Source organism: Lissotriton helveticus, chromosome 3_2 (assembly GCF_964261635.1).
Source record: "Lissotriton helveticus chromosome 3_2, aLisHel1.1, whole genome shotgun sequence".
Taxonomy (NCBI): domain Eukaryota; kingdom Metazoa; phylum Chordata; class Amphibia; order Caudata; family Salamandridae; genus Lissotriton; species Lissotriton helveticus.
The window spans coordinates 421,536,285-421,549,461 of record NC_136062.1 but is presented as its reverse complement, the minus strand read 5'-3'; positions in this window follow the sequence as shown (position 1 = coordinate 421,549,461).

Below are 13,177 nucleotides of genomic sequence, written 5' to 3'. Positions count from 1 at the left end.
ACATTTTTAATAATTAATATATATTTTAAATTAATTCATTGTTCATTAATTATTAATTGGTAATTACATTTGATTATTTATAATTTATTGGTATTTACCAATAATTTATTGTTCATTAAAACATTTTTGCTAAATGTTTTTTAATAATTATTGTCTTTTGGTATTGAAAATTGATATGTTTTATATGTTATTATTATTTGATAATACATGTTTAATAATTATTATTTAATTGTATTTAATGTAATTGTTAATTAAATATTAATAGGTAATTATTTTTAGATAATTATTTATAGGTATTGTTAAGTAATGTGTTGTAATTTAATAATTAAATTATTATTTTTTACAAAAAAAATATTTTGATTATTAGTAAATTATTTTGACCCTTACACTATCCAACACTTGCCCTACTGTTGCACCCTCTGGAGTTTGAACAGTAATTTTAACCCCTACGCTATCCAGCACCATCCCTACTGTTGCACCCTCTGGAGTTGGAACAGTAATTTTAACCCCTAAGCTATCCAACACTTTCCCTTCTGTTGCACCCTCTGGAGTTGGATTGGTAATTTTAACCCCTATGCTATCCAACACTTTTCCCTACTGTTGCACTCTCTGGAGTGGGAATAGTAAGTTTTACCTCTACGCTATCCAACACTTTCCCTACTGTTATAGTCACTTGAGCGGGAATAGTAATTTTAACCCCTACGCTATCCAACACTTTCACAACTGTTGCACTCACTGGAGTGGGAATAGTAATTTTAACCCTTACGCTATCCAACACTTTCCCGACCTTTGCGCCCTCTGGAGTTGGAATAGTAATTGTAACCCCTAAGCTATCCAACACTTTCCCTACTGTTGCACTCTCTGGATTTGGAATAGTAATTTTAATCCCTACGCTATCCAACACTTTCCCTACTGTTGCACCCTCTGGAGTTGGAATAGTAATTTTAACCCCTACGCTTTCCAACACTTTCCCTACTGTTGCACTCTCTGGAGTGGGATTAGTAATTGTAATCCCTGTGCTATCCAACACTTTCCCTACTGTTGCACTCTGTGGACTTGGAATAGTAATTATTACTATGCTATCCAATACTTACTGTTTTAGTTAATGTAGTTTATAATTTATTTAAAAGTATAGTTTTGATATTTGTATCCATATTAATGTATGTTTACATATGTATTTATAATTTATTAAATGTTTATTAATAGTTTATGAGTTATTAGAGTAATTAATTGTCAATATTATTAACTAAGTATATATATATTATATTTTATATGTATATGTTTATTTTTTTTACATTATATGTATTACTTATAATTGAAAACATATTTTTAACTGTTTAATTTAACTATATGTATTATTTATTTAATTTTATATTATTTTTACCCTCTTCCGTGCTCGTGACGATACCACTCTGTCACGAGCCACGGACGCGCTGTGCTGGTGACGGAGTGGTTCCGTCACGGCACGGCCACCCCGCCCACGCTGCAGGAATTCCACGCCTGCGCGGGCGTTCTATTGAGCGGGCGGGGCCGTGACTGAACCACTCCGTCACAAGCACAGCGCGCCCGAGGTTTGTAACGGAGTGGTTCCGTCACGAGCATGGCGGCACCGTGTGAACCCCCCAGCGCCGCGGCGGAATTACTGCCGCGGCCAAGGGGTTAAACATTAAAAAAATTATATTTTTTACAACTTTTTTTTCAATATTTTTGTACTTACCTTAATGTAGATAGGACTTCGATATTGTTGCAGTCGATACTCCGCCTCAGATATTTTTGACGTCGATATTTTCAACGTGATATTATGTCAGACATTCGTTTGAGAGGCCCTCTGACAGGGTGCCCATCCAGGTGTTCAAGGGGGCTGGAGCCAACCCACTTCTGTAGTTTTAAAGCCCAAAGTGATATTATCTTATGACCGCGTCATTTGCATGTAAATAAGCGATCGCTCGTAAAGAATTTCTTTTAACCATTTAAGTAGCCTGGTTTGTAGCAAATCATTACCTAAACTAGGCTCTGATCTTCCCTTTTACTTATATGTACTGGAAGTATCAAAGGCAGCCCACCAGGGAGCGGCACTGGTTCAAGGGAAACATAGTTTTCTATTGCCCCGTGATGCAAGTGTCCTAGTCTCATCACTATTACGAGCTCAAACTGAAATAGCTTGTATCCCTGTTTTAAGAATATACAGCGATATTATTGCTGCCAATGCCCTACAGTGTAAAGACACGCACCCCTAAAACATCGAACGAGTATCTTGAATTTACAAGCACAGTCATACTTAGGATGCCAGTGAGCGGGGCTGGTTCATGGGAAACCTAGTTTTCTTTTGCCCCGTGATGCAAGTGTACTAGTCTAATTCCAACTACGAGCTCAGACTGAAATAGCTCATATCCCTACGTGCATCAATCAATCAATCAGATACTTTGTAAAGCGCACAACTTATCAGCAAGGGTTTCAAGGCGCTGAAGGTAGGCAGAGGGGGGGTGCTTTTGCTACTGGTCGAACAGCCAGGTCTTGAGTCGTCTCCTGAAGGTTAGAAGGTCTTCGGATTGTCGTAGGATGGTGAACTGAGGAAGAAAAAGCACTGGCACTTTAGAACAAATGTGCCCACTGTTGGAGCCAAGGGACTCTAAAAATAAACATGTGTCCCCCGGAGCACACTGGCTCCTCAAACTGAATCTGCCACCGAGGTTGCAGCAGCCCGCAACGGCGGTGCTGCTGGGGATGTCAGCCCTACACTGGGGTTTCTTAAATCAAAGCCCCCCACGCGATAGAGCGGCCCGCAACGGCAGACCCGTTAATGACCTAGGTAGGGTCACGCTGCCCTGCTCCAGCACTCAGGAACACATGGAGCCCCCTCCTCAGCCGGTCTTGACTAACCAGGCCGCTCTCCTCTGTCGGGCTGCTCTCAACACGGGGCTCTCCTCCCGTTTCCGAGGGCGGCACTTCTTCTCCGTTATCCGCGGTGGGGGCAGGCACCGGCAATGTGCCTCGTGCCCTTCGGTGGGCACACGTTCCGGCACTCTCCCTCACAGCACGGGAGCCCCGCCCGCCACTGCGGCACTCCTCCTCCCCTTACCTGAGGCCGGCTGCCTCTTTCACACCGCGGGACTTGATCAGCTGCACACGGGGCTCTCTTCTCCACACGGGAGCCCCGCCAGCCACTGTAGTACTCCTCTGCTCTCGGGGGTCCCGGGGTGCAAACGCCACTCTTCTTTACTGTTCAGAAGCTCGGGGTGTGCTCCCATCCGCTTCCTGCTTCCTCTTGCGGCCCCTCCCACATCGGCAAGAGGCTGCCTGACTTCCTGCTAAGCCCAGGCTGCGGTGGTGATTTTCAGATGGGGCAAAACGAGGGGTAGGCACCCTCGAGGATTAGAATAAAAATGCAGGCAACATGCAGGGTGGACACCTGCTTAACAACAATAACAATAAGCGGGGTGGGCACGCGCTGAGGTCGGTAGTACGGGGGAATCCCTACACTGGGGATTCCCTCGCACTCTCCCCAAACGGCCCGACGCTGCAGAGATCCTTCCAGAACTCAAGGCAGAGCGCTCCCCAGGAAAGGGAGATCCCCCGCCTCTTTAAGAATGAGAACAAAGCGCTTCCCAGGTGCTTAGGTGCAAAAGTCCAGTAAAAAGTTGTTCAGGAATCCAGGAGGCAAAGGCTGGGCCCAGGGGCCAGCTCACAGGGCCCTCCAGCAGGGAGGCAGTCCCCAGTGGCGGTCCTCCTGGCGCCCAGCAGCAGCAGCAGGCCCCCCTCAAGTTAGGTCACAGAGAGAACAACTTTACAAAGGGCCACAGCCCCTTTTTATACACTTTTTTCCTTTCTCTTAGGCTGCAGGGCAGGGGGAGAACCAGTTACAACTGGTTCTTGAGCACTTTGTGTGCTTAGCCCCTCTCCCCATTCACAGGACAGGCTAGGGACATCAGTCGCACCACAGGGGGAGGAGCCAGCATTGTCTAGGGAAGGCCCAGCCCTATTCAGGTCCCAGGTGCACTCCTCCCTCCCATCAACATGCAGATCTCTCCATTCACCACCAGGGCAGACCCATCCTGACTCCTGGAGCCAGGCACACCAGCCAGCTCCAGCCAATCAAAAGCCAGACAGTCAATTCACATTTACTACACAGACATGCCAACTTCTAGAAGTGGCACTTCCACACTAGACACATTAAATCTGCGCACACCATCGCGCAGCATTTAATCTCATGAGTTCGCACATACCAAACTCGTCCCTGCACTCTCCACACATCAGGAACTACCATGGACACACATTCCCCATGCATTCCTATGGGAGGGCAGGCCAATCTCACCACATGCACTCAGATTATGCACGCACTTTACACTGGGACACAGTGGCGATAGCTTTATCTTTTTTGGCTTTTAATGCCAAAAAAGCGGAGATAAAGCCCTTGTTAATATGCGCCCAAGTAGTTTGGAGCTGTACAATTATATCCCCATGAGTTAGGCCACAGCACATCCACTTCACACTTCTTATTTGCACTGTTCCGACCTCAACACCATGTTTGAACACTCCCACACAGATCACAGGAGGAAAGGAACAGACATATGGTTTTTGCTTGACATGGAACAATATGTGACTGAACAGGGGGAGTAACACCGTTATCCATCCTAAGAACTCTATGAAGTGTGTTCTCCTGTTCTCACAAGTCTGTCTTCAGCACTTGGTTTCTGGTCTGTCAGAGCAAGATTACTGCCTTTGATGCTCACAAGGACATTTGTGCACCCTCTCCCTGGGAAACCCAGAAAACCTCTGAAGGTACTTGTTCCAAGAAGCTTTGGAGCCAGTTAACAAGAATCTGTTTGCTGAAAGGTGGGCAACTCAACAAGCTTGTGTGTTGTGATCATTGAATAGAATAGGTGCCAAAATAAAACATATTTCTGAATACCCATAAACGAAATACATATTTTGAGAGCATCTACTGTTAGAACTAAAAATAATATGTTTTTTTAAGGATGCAAAGATACTGAAGAAGCTGCAGAAACCACTCGTCGGTCACTGCTGGAGCGTTTGTCAGTGTAAAAGAACTTATGCTTGAAGTTTGCTTTCAAGCTTAGCTCAATAATTTTCTTCGGGATTTTATGATGTATTCTGTAATATTTATAATGTACTAGGAATTACGTTGTTAATGCAGATGCTCCTAACGACAGTGTGTGAGAGGTGATTTTGCCATCAGAAATAGACCATATGATTGAATTTCACTGATAAACTGCATTTTCAATTTTTGTAATCAGTCATTTAATATGTAATGCAATGTATATAAGATAATCGGTTAACTTATGCTACATTCTACCCACCCTTCTCATATATCGATGATACCGTATCCATGGCAGAGCCCTGCAAAGGGTGGTGCACAACTGCAGGCATTTGCTGACTGAACAGTGAAGAGCTTGATCATTTACGGCCTGATTATGAGTTTGGCGCTGCAAGAGAGGACCGCCATCTGGCGGCTCTCATCCTCACTGCCACACCTGTGGTTAGGCTTCCCCACGGATTATGAATGTTTATCATGTCTGGTGGGCATTTTTGGGCTGTCCCATGGCGGTGCCTCTGAAAATGGACAACTCAATGGGAACCCTTAAAAGGTAAAGTTCATATTGCGTAGAAACTGAAGTGCATTCACATATGGGAGTGTGCCCCCCTGCATGCACCCTGTGGCCCTGTAGGGCTCCCTTTGTTTCCTATCCATCAAGGTTTTTGTAAAGGAGGAACCGCCATGAAAACCGTGGCAGAGAGGAAACTAGTGATATGCATGGCGGGACTGCGGCGGTTCCGCCGAGCATATTGCTGCCTCAAGACTGCCACACCACCTCTAGGTAACAGCGATTCCCTGGCAGCTGCGGCGGTCCGACCACCCATGCTGTAATAGGGCAGTTGGAGCACCGGTGCGACGATGGCTGGACTGCCACCGTCACGCCCAAGTGAGTCTGGCGGTCGTCGGACTGCCAGACTTATAGGCCCTTAATGGAAAGAGGGCGATACAAAAGGGGATGATGGATGGAGCGTTTGAACAATTCAAACACTCAAACCCAGTCAACTGATGTGGGTTTAATCCATCACCATTCTTTAGTTCACTCAGCCACCCCAGTTCAGACATGGCTATATGCAAACCAGTCTGACCCTGTGCCTCATGGGAACAGTACAGCCCGAACTGCCAAGCCATGTCTTCCCTGGACCGGAAACAAGCATCCTGGGACCGGTTTCAGGATTCATAATCCTCATCAGCCAGGCTATCTTGAATCCAGTGGCCAAGTGAACAAGGGACTCACGTCTGAGCATACCCTGCCACACTTAGGGCGAACAAAGCGATACAAAAGGGGTTGATGGATGGAGCGTTTGAACAATTCAAACACTCACCCCCAGTCAACTGATGTGGGTTTAATCCATCACCATTCTTTAGTTCACTCAGCCACCCCAGTTCAGACATGGCTATATGCAAATCAGTCTGACCCTGTGCCTCATGGGAACAGTACAGCCCGAACTGCCAAGCCATGTCTTCCCTGGACCGGAAACAAGCATCCTGGGACCAGTTGCCCACCATAAGTGTGGCAGGGTATGCTCAGACGTGAGTCCCTTGCTCACTTTGCCACTGGATTCAAGCAAGCCGGGCTGAAGACGGCTGGAATGCCAGAAACCGGTCCTCGGAAGCTTGTTTCCGGTCCAGGGAAGACATGGCTTGGCAGTTCGGGCTGGACTGTTCCCATGAGGCATAGGGTCAGACTGATTTGCATATAGCCATGTTTGAACTGAGGTGGCAGAGTGGGCTAAAGAACGGTGATGGGTTAAACCCAGATCTTTTGACTGGGTGTGAGTGTTTGATTGATTCAGATGCTCCGTCCATCACCACCCCCTTTTGTACCGCTTTTGGCCACCATAAGTGTGGCAGGGTATGCTCAGACGTGAGTTCCTTGCTCACTTTGCCACTGGATTCAAGCAAGCCGGGCTAAAGACGGCTGGAATGCCAGAAACCGGTCCTCGGAAGCTTGTTTCCGGCCCAGGGAAGACATGGCTTGGCAGTTCGGGCTGGACTGTTCCCATGAGGCACAGGGTCAGACTGATTTGCATATAGCCATGTCTGAACTGGGGTGGCAGAGTGGGCTAAAGAACGGTGATGGATTAAACCCAGATCTTTTGACTGGGTGTGAGTGTTTGATTGATTCAGATGCTCCGTCCATCACCACCCCCTTTTGTACCGCTTAATGGAAAGAGGGCACGTCACAAAGCAGTTCAATGCCTAGATTGACAAACGCAGCTAGTATTTTCTCAGCATCTTTGTGAACAGTTGTTATCTGCCAACCTACCTTAGAAAAAGACAAACATACAATGGGCCAGCCACCACTCATAGGGCGCACTTTTCATACCTCTTATGAAAGCCATTATTAGTCACATATCTATTACTCCTCAAGGCCACCAGACATGAAAGGAAAGTAATTAAAGTGTTCTTCATTCTCATTACATCCTCATTATGTGATCTTCAAGCTAAAAAGTGCCTATGCGGTGACAGATTTCTTTTGTTGTAAGTGATATGTCCTTGGGTTACCGAAAACAAGAATAAAGGGTTCTGTCATGAGAGCGGGGGTGGCTTGAAGAAATTCAGAGACTTTTTATTTCCAGCACTGACAAACTTTGACTAGAACAGCTGCAGGGCCCTGAAGTTTGTGAATATACTTCCTCAAACTTCAAAGGAAGTGGATCATTAGCATGGTTTTCATTTAAAACAAAGAAAAGGAAAGTTAAAAATCGAGGGTGTGCCATGATTCTGGTATGCAATCAAAGGTCTGCAAACTCTGGATTCTTGGCTACCTCATGCTTTATATTTCTCTAGGGCCCAGAGTAGACTTTCACCCATGTACCAGTATGGCGTATGTTAATACGTATTATGTGTGTAAGTACATACCTGGTGTGCATGCCACCCACAGATAACTCCACACTAGCAATGGAAATGCACCTTAAATAACATTAAAAGCGTTGCAAAACGACTGAATTTTAAGATGAAACCAAAGTATTCAGTTGTTTGTGACATTCGCATATTTGCCATAGATTTTGAGAGAAAAGTGAGGCTAGTGCATACTTAATAGCAATAAACTTCAACATGGAACAAGCCTACACTGTTGATACATCACCAACTACTAACTGTTAAGTTGTGTGGTTTCCACACCTGATGTGACTGTCAGTAGGAGTTTATTTTTTAATATAGCGTGGTTTCCGAGCACTTTACATGAGCACCAGTTCCGTTACAGACAGACTCAATCATTTTTGTTAGGCATGGGGAGATTGAGTGATTTGCCCAGAATCACAGTATGTTGAGCGTACCTGCCGAGACTCAAACCCAGTTCCCCAGCACGGACGTCAACCGCCCTCGCTGTAGGGCCACATTCTCGCTACATCTGTGAACCCAGTGAATCTTCACATCAGGTCACCTCTAACGGGAGCACAAGCAAACCCCAGCCCAGCTTCAGCCTTGCTGGACCTCATGAGTGCATTCAACAATCCTGGTACCAACACACAGGCATTCCCCTCCCAATTAGGGAGACTCGCTCAGACAGCACAAAGTGCCCACACCGCCAGTGCTCGCCCCGCTATGCCAATTCACTTACATACCAATGAAACTCATGAGACATGTTTGTGGGAAAGAACTGTTGCAGGTTTATTTCGTACAACAGGTATATCGTTTAAGGTGGGTCATCTTACAGGCGATCCAAAGCGGCAGCCCCTCGCTGACCCGCATGCCTAAGGAGCCATCTTGCACGGCGAGACGATGCTCTAACGGTGCTGCATATTACCATTTCGTTATACTCCCGCCCCCCCTGTCAGGGCGGAGAGATGAGGCACACCCCCGGTCGGTTCAGGCCCCCCGATAGCCCGAAGGACTAACGGGGCGCCGACGCTGTTTCCTGGAACCTCCTTCGGCTCCAGGTGCTTGGCTCAGGCACCCTTACTGTGCCAGGCAGAGGTATCTTGACTGTATCCTTCTGCCGCAGAGGTACCCTTACTGTCCATCTGCTTCCAGATCGCCCTGTGACACCGCCTGCAACATAAAACATGACCATTACAAAATTCACAGCTTATACACCGCCGCTCTGCAGCTGGGTAAGGGTTCAGGGTGGGAACAGCGCAGAGCTGAAGGGACGCCTGGCGGGAGAGAGAGGCCGAGCGCAGTTGCTACGCCGCTAAATACCAAAAGGATGCCCCCTTCTCACAGGTGAGCCCTCCCTATTGGTTGTTTGGGTAGGGAGGTCGCTCAGGGGGAGGGGTCTGCTCTGAGGGCTGCTCTGCTCGCCCATCATGTGGGACTAGGGCGCTGTCCCGCCCATGCTCCCCTGCGTGTCGCGCGGTCAGCAGCATAGTGCCCACACCGCCAGTGCTCGGCCCGCTATGCCAATTCACTTACATACCAATGAAACTCATGAGACATGTTTGTGGGAAAGAACTGTTGCAGGTTTATTTCGTACAACAGGTTTATCGTTTAAGGTGGGTCATCTTACAGGCGATCCAAAGCGGCAGCCCCTCTCGGACCCGCATGCCTAAGGAGCCATCTTGCACGGCGAGACGATGCTCTAACGGTGCTGCATATTACCATTTCGTTATACTCCCGCCCCCCCTGTCAGGGCGGAGAGATGAGGCACACCCCCAGTCGGTTCAGGCCCCCCGACCGCCCGAAGGACTAACGGGGCGCCGACGCTGTTTTCTGGAACCTCCTTCGGCTCCAGGTGCTTGGCTCAGGCACCCTTACTGTGCCAGGCAGAGTTATCTTGACTGTATCCTTCTGCCGCAGAGGTACCCTTACTGTCCATCTACTTCCAGATCGCCCTTACTCCGCCACAGCTCTGGAGGAGGCCCACGTCGATGACAGAGCCCCCCACCCACCTAGTTACCTGCAACCTGCCACTGACAAAGCCTCTTGTACGTCTAGGAGAAAGACATCCATACCCAACCCAGACAAGTGCACCCCGTCACTCTCGTAATATCCTTCAGTTCTTTCTTGTATCAGTGCATGCCTAATGAACCCCAGGCCCCTCCTCTCCATAAACTTCTGCATGGACCTGTTGACCCTCTTGCGGGACTGTTCTATTGCACCCAATGATCGTGCACCCCTCCAGGCTTTGCGAGGGACAATTTCTGACCACATCAACTCGGTGGCTCCTAATTGGTTAGTTATGGCCGTCACATCCTTCTGCATGGTTTCGATTAGGGCCCTCCTCCCCACTGTGACCAGATCATTCCCTCCCGATTGAATAATGAGGATGTTGGGAGGACAACCCCGTGCTGCCAGACATTGTTCATGCTTGCGCCGTAGTTGACCCCATCTCATTCCAAGAAACCCAACCACAGTATTTGTGTCTTTGCTAGGACCCGATCTCAGCTCCTGGATATCGCCCACCGCTCCAGCCTGGGAATGTACGAATGGCCCATCACCCACACGCAACAATCAGTTGCAAGAAAAGACAGCGTTGAAGTCACACTAACAAAGGGAGAAGACCAAAGGCTGTACATTCATGCTTTGTTTATTATTGAACACTGCACTCCACACAAAACGAGATCAACACTGCACTCCACTCGAAAACGTGATCCTACATAACTTTGTCCTCTAACATTTTTCACGTGTGCTTTTAGCATATGTTACATGTACTAAACACATGGCCCTCCTGGCGGCCAGAATTCTTCACGGGCGGATGTATCGCTGATAGCAAGAGGATGACCACCTCCCTACCCTCTTGACACCTTCCTCATCTAGCCCCGCCCTGAATGCGGCGGTAGCTGCACCTATCCTGAATGAATGACTGGAGAATTTCTGACCTGCGGCTGACAAACCTGCCTTAGCCAAGGCTGTGGCCATTACCCGCTCCAACTGGAATTTAGTAAGTGGTGAGCCATCAGCATGTATTAGGAAGTGACCTGCCAGCAGCGGCCTGATCTTTAGGTAAGCCCTAACCATGGCGACCGGACAGTAACTGGAGTCTTCCAATGCCTGTAACGTGATGGACACTCCCTTCCCCGCCTGGTCCGTCTTGGATTTACGTATCCAGAGTACTAAGGAGTCCCTGGCACAAACGTCCATCATATCCAAGGCTCTCCCTGATCTATCTGATTTTGATTTGGCCACCAGCTCACTCGCCCTAAAGGCGCCAAAGAATGCCAAGCAGAAGGTTGTCTTAAAAAGCTGAGCTTCGAAAGCTGAATTTGTAACAGATGGCACCACGTCCATCATGCGCTGCAGCGCGGGGAACTCAATTCCTGCCCTTCTGTCGGGGAGCCTGACTTCATCCCTAGCTCATCCCTTCAATGCTGCCCTAATCTTAAATGCACACGTGGGGTCCTCCTCTCCACTTAATTTGGTCTCGTGTTTGAGCGCCGCCAAGTGGCCGCACACCCATGAATGAGCTTTGCCAGTCTCTTTTGCCCATACTACACAAGTCTCGACCTGTTCTAATGGACTTAGGGCCGATGCTCCCAGGGACTGGGTTACTGCCCGGAAAGTGGTCAGCTGGGCCGCATATCTTCTTCTGGTGGCCTGAGCCAGAGACCGCTGTCCCATCCTCTTCAGCCGCTCCCCCACTGAAGGAGTCGCCATAGTGTTTCCGGGAAAGGTGTCATCGCCTCCCTCGCCTGCGGCCAGGCCTCTTGGAATCGTGGCCACTGAAAGCGAGAGAGAGCGTCAGCAGCCACATTCTTAACACCTTCAATATGCCTAGCCCTGAACTCGATGTTATTCCGTAAACCAGCCCTGACTAATTCCCTGAGCAAGCTCAAGACCAATGAGCAGTTGGCAGTCAGACCGTTGATGGCTTGGACCACGGCCAAGTTGTCCGACCAAAACACCACTTTCTTGTTGCCCAGTCCCTCTGGCCACAGATGCAGTGCAACCACAATGGGGAACAGCTCCAGGACTGTTATATTCGCTGTCACTCCTTTCTTGCGCCAAGCGTTAGGCCACTTCATGGCACACCACTCTTCACCAAAGATCACCCCAAAACCTTCTCTACCTGACGCGTCTGAAAACAGACAAAGGCCTTGGCTGCTTTCCCAGGGGGCCCTCCAAATCACGGTACCATTAAAATTCCTCAGAAATTCATCCCAGATCTGTAGGTCTGCCTTCAACCCAGGACCCAGGCGCACTAGGTGATGTTTCTTTTCTATGTGGGCCGTAGCCTTTGCCAGTCTGCGGGAAAACACCTTACCTGCCGGTATGACACGCGCTGCAAAGTTTAATTTGCCCAACAGACTCTGGACCGCCTCGAGTGATGCCTTACTCCTCCCCACCATTGCACTAATATCTTGCCTCAGGTCACGAACCTTGTCAGCTGGGAGTCTGGATTCCCCTTTGTTAGTATCTAGTTCTATGCCCAAAAATGTCAGTGTCTGAGAAGGCCCTTCAGTTTTCCCCGGCGCTAAAGGAACACCTAGATGCTTCGTCAGCTCTTCAAAGGCTTGCAAAGCTTCTGCGCATTCCTGGGAACCGTCCTTGCCAAAGAACAGAAAATCGTCAAGGTAGTGTGTGACTTGGGACACGCCATGCTTGGTCGTGAGTGCCCACTGGAGGAATGAACTGAATGCCTCGAAGTTGGCGCACGAGACTGCACAGCCCATGGGCATGCAGCGATCAAAAAAGAATGCCCCTTCCCACTTGAAGCCTAACAAGTGCTGACTGTCTGGGTGAACAGGTAGGAGGCGGAATGCTGATTCGATGTCTGCCTTGGCTAACCACGCCCCCTTCCCCGTCCTCCTAATCATGTCTATGGCCATGTCCAGTGAGCAATAGGAAACTGCACACGCCCCTTCTTCCAGCCAATGGTTGACCGAATTGCCCTCTGGGTAAGATAGGTGATGGATCAAACGGTGTGCCCCGGGCTGCTACTTTGGGACCACTCCTAGTGGAGAAACTAGAAAATTCTCTAAAGGGGGTGAAGGAAATGGCCCCGCCACCCTCCCCAGATCAGCTTCCTTCCTGATGTTGTCACTGACAACCTGTGGTAAGTCCCTCGCTGATTTGAGATTTGAAGCGTCCCTTGAGCCCAAGGGGCCTCTGTAAGGTATCCTAAAGCCGTCCACAAAACCATCAACCAGCAGCACACGCTCCCTTACAAATGGATACACTCTGAGTAATGGTAAGATATTCTGCAACACTATGGGAGATGGACCTTTGCTTCCCCCTGAC